At 43.8% G+C, this 4,479-nt stretch overlaps 1 long non-coding RNA gene across 1 annotated transcript; it reads right to left on the reverse strand.

The window, feature by feature from the left end:
- Nucleotides 1-1,434: 1,434 nt before the first annotated feature.
- On the reverse strand, nt 1,435-1,805 carry LOC108495575. The gene is made up of 2 exons (XR_001874170.1): nt 1,770-1,805; nt 1,435-1,680 (listed from the first exon to the last, which is right to left on the reverse strand). It is a non-coding gene; the product is annotated as an uncharacterized LOC108495575 (long non-coding RNA).
- Between the last annotated feature and the right edge of the window lie 2,674 nt (nt 1,806-4,479).

Consider the following 4,479-nt stretch of genomic DNA (forward strand, 5'->3'; position numbering starts at 1 on the left):
AGGTACAAATGTGTAAGTAAACATAACAGACTTGGAAACACTGGAATTCAGCAAACATTCTAGTAGAGCCTTACCACGTGTCATTCCTTCATGTGGTAACCTTTATGTACCACTTAGGTTGTTTACCCAATTTTCGCTAGAATAAGTTGTCGGGCCTGTTTGCTCAGTTTCTCAGACCAGGTTTGAAGTCCTGCTCTCCTCTTTTAGAGCAAGATGTGCCTATGACTCTGCAGCTCTTGAAGCACAACTGGATTTGACAGTAGTAAAAAGCAGTGCTCCTAAAATATTAATGTAACCATTTTGCTTAAAACATTTGAAGGTCATCAGACTTTTAAAAATAGAAGGAAAACAAAATCCCAAAAGAAATTAGCGTGGTTTTCTGTTGTTCTTTATGGGTGGTTTTTTTCCCCCTTTCTAACTACAGGGAAGAAAATATCAGGAAATGTTTGCAAACCCCAAGCTTAAAACTCTCCTGTAGTCCCCAAGGTTCTGCTTCCACGTGCATGAATCGATCTGATCACAGTGTGTTGTTTGAAAAGCCATTACTGGGATTCATCTTGATCAGTTATGGCTGCTTCTGTGTTTTACATTGGTCAAACCATGCTCTGAGTGAAACGTAAACATCCTTTTCAAATGAGTTTTACAGTAGGTTTGGGGAAAGTTTACCTTAGCCAGTCTTCTCCTCCACCCTTCTCTTTGCCATATGAGCAGGGCACATTTCTCATGCCGATTAAAGTGATTTGTGGAGATGAACCTGTAACATGTATATTGTAACAGCCAGTATTTAATTTCATGGTGGAAACATTTCTTATGAAAATCTGGCAATGCTCTGGCAGATTTTTGGGAAGAGGATGCAGAGTAAAGAGAGCAGAAGGTAAAAAGAAAGAGATTTTTTAATAGTGCTGCCATTAAATATGTGCATCCATCTTCACTTAATAATGTTCTTTTTAATTGTCCTCCACTGGGCTTTCTCTCTGACAGATTACAGAGATCCAGAATATATCTGCTGATCTGCAGTGACTGTACTGATATGCACTACCCAGCAGTCTCAGACCAGATGCTGGTGAAACATTCTGCTCTACAGAACAATACCAACTGGTATTTGCTCGCTTTGAGTTTACCTCTCTTAAATACAGATGTTGAATGAAGGCCCTTGACTACCAAACACAGGTTGTGCTCTGGCTGCTGGAAAAGTGGCTTTCTGCCCTCTCACAGCAGAAGTGCTGATAACACGCAGTAAGCATAGTCAGCATCAATGAGATGATGGAGTGTGAAACCATATGAAATAAAGGTGATTTCCCACACATCCCCAGCACAATAGCTCAGAAGAGATCAGGAATGAACCTCACTTGCTGTTTGTCACCTGACAGGACAAGTGATGACTGCCATAATACCTTAATGCTTCATCTTCCCAAGGGCACCAAGTCTGAGAGCTCCCAAAATTTACTGTTTTATTGTTGACTATAGACATAAACAGTAACCCAGAAGCAGCTGACACACTACAAAGTCAGATTCCATTTATGTGGCAATAATGCATCTTGTAACCATATTCAAGACATTCCCATGAAACACTGGCTTCATGGCATATGCTGCAATTCAGAAGATCTCCATCAGCAGATGGAGTAACCCACTGACTTGGGAAGCCATGGGAACAGAAACTAAGACGAAATATCATGTTTCCTGTAATGGAAATCAGGAGAAACCCATTATGAAAGTGGCAGTTTGTGGAGCCCAACATTGTGCTCCCTCGTATCTGTTCAGTTACCTACCTGCAATGAGCATTGGATACAGCCTTGAAGTGGCCTATGGGAAAATAAAACCAAGAAAACCTGAACCCCCTTATGCAAACCCAACTTTTTCCAGAGAATCACATGAGTTATATTTTATCCTGTTTTCTCTGAAGCTTTTACAAGGAGTCCTCCCTAAGGAAGAATTATCTATTATGCCAACTCTCAAATTTCTGCTCCCATCTCATCAGCTGTAAAGTTATTCTGAAACACATGTCAGCAATGACTTTATAATGGAAACAATACAGCTTTTTTTTATCCTTCACATCTTGCTAGGAAACTTTTTTTTTCTGACTTAAACTGACCTCCAGGCAAGGTTTCTACCACTGTTGAAACTCATCCCTCCCCAGATGCCAGAGGTTCTATTTGCTGCACTCTAACACCCATAACAGGTTCTTTTCCTCTCAGGCTTTTATCCCATGGTGCTCCTCATTATTGTTTCAATAAATACTTTTTCACAACAGTTGTGGAGGGTCAGGAAGTTATTACTATCTTTCAACGATCTTGCAAAAGAGTGTTATCTATCATGACCAGGAAACCAAAGGCAGAAGGAGTGAAATAATCAAGCTCCTCCATGTTCTCTCTACCAGGGAGCAGACTTGGTTTCCAGTAGGACCATCCCTCATTCTGTATGTGTCACAAAACTCGGGACAGATTCAGATACCCAAGATACCAGTTTGCCAAACCTTCTTCCAAGGATGAGGTAGGCAACCCAAGAGCAGCAATCAGATATGACCACATTACACAAGCCTATTATAGTGAAGCCACACATAGTCAGAAATACTTCTGGGCTTTCACAGACATGATCTAAAAGGAGAGCAGCCCCCAGCAGAGGATGGTACTGGGATGAGACCTGTGGCTTATGCCACAGCCTCCTTCCTCTCAAGTCTCTGTGACTAAGGGGCTAGGAAATTTGAAATTTAATCTCTGGCCTAAGGAAATTTGATTTGTCTTTAAAGAGGCTTAGATCTCCTCTCACAGTCAGCAGCCCGTAACCCGCAGTGCATACAGGGTAATACAAATGCATGTGGAGAAATAAGGAAGCATTGAGAAGGCAGAATTTTGGGGGAAGCTCTCATACCTTTTCTGGGAAATCAGCAGGACTGACTGTCCCCTTGAGGTGCCTGTACACTGACACATGCAGAATGGGGAGCACACAGGAGGAAATATGAGATCTGTGATCTGATTGGGATCATGGAGACATGATATGACAGCTGAATGAATGCTGTGGTTGGATACTGGCTCTCCAGAAAGGACAGGCTGGGAAAGCAGGGAGGTGGTTTGTCCTTCATGCGCAAGATTGGGGACACTGGATAGAGGTCTGCCTGGGGTGGACAATGAGCCAGCTGAGAGTTTATGGGTTTGAATAAGAGGGCTGACAAATGTAGGTAATGCTATGATCAGTGTCTGCTACAGACCAGATTAGGAAGAGTATTTCCCCCTGGTCTTTGGTGCCTGTGATTTGTGAAGGCAAATCTCATAAAGGCCAAGGCAAAATGGACATTGTTTGTCTTGATGTTATCAAGGTTTTAGATGTTGCTTCCCAAAACATTCTTATAGGCAAACCAGTGAAGTACGAACAGATAAACGCACAGTGAGGTGTGGATCAGTGGCACGAAGTCCAAACAGAGGCCATTCACTAGTTGAGTACCCCAGGAGTCAATACTGTCAAATATCTTCATTAATGCCATGGACAACAGGAGAGAGTGCCCTATCAGCAACCTGGAGAAGTGGTTGATGCCCCAGAGTGTTTTGCTGACATTCAGAGGTCAGTATAGGCACAGGCTGGAGAAATAGGCAGACAGGAACCTCATGAGGCACCAAGTCCATCAACTGGGCACAAATAACTTCAGGCAGCAGAGCAGACTGGGGGGCAACTCTCCGGAAAGCAGCTTTACAGGAAAGGACCTAGGGGTCCTGGTGGACAAGCTGCCCATGGGCCAGCAGTGTGCCTTTGCAGCAAAGGAGGCCACCAGCCTCCTGGGCTACATTAGGCAGAGCATCACCAAAAGGTTGAGGAAGGTGATCCTTCCCCTCTGCTCATGACTGGTATCCTGTGTCTCATTCTGGGCTTCCCTGTACAAGACAGGCATGGACATAATGAAGTCAGTCCAGCAAAGGGCCATGAAAATTATTAAGGGACTGGAGGATCTGATGCATGAAAAAGCTGGGACTTTGCCACAGGGGAAGAGAAGGCTCAGGAAAATCTTATCAGTGTGTACAAATAAACACCTGATGGAGAGAGTAAAGACAACAGAGACACTCTTCTCTGTAGTGGCCTGTCACAGGAGAAGAGTAAATGGACACAACCTGAAATGCAGAATATTACACTTAAACATAAAAAAAACTTCATCACTTTTTTTACTGTGAAGCTGCTCAGACAACTGTGCAGGTTGCCCAGAGAGCATGTGGAGTTTCCATTGCTGAAAATCTTCAAAAGTATGCTTAGGACACAGACCTAGGCAGTCTGCTGTAGCTGACCCTGTGCTGACCAGGGTGGGTGGACTAGGTGATCTCCAGAGGTGCCTTCAAATCTATGCTGTGATTCTGTGTTCCTATGATATTTCTTGCAGGTGTCTCCTCTAACCCTCAGCTCCTGGCCCATGGGGCAGGCAGTTGAAGAGTAGCCTGTCCCCTCTTCAATTAAACTGAGCTGTCATCAGTGCCAGTGGCGCCACTCACACTGATACAC

Source organism: Lepidothrix coronata, unplaced genomic scaffold (assembly GCF_001604755.1).
Source record: "Lepidothrix coronata isolate B3197 unplaced genomic scaffold, Lepidothrix_coronata-1.0 Scaffold32, whole genome shotgun sequence".
Lineage (NCBI taxonomy): Eukaryota > Metazoa > Chordata > Aves > Passeriformes > Pipridae > Lepidothrix > Lepidothrix coronata.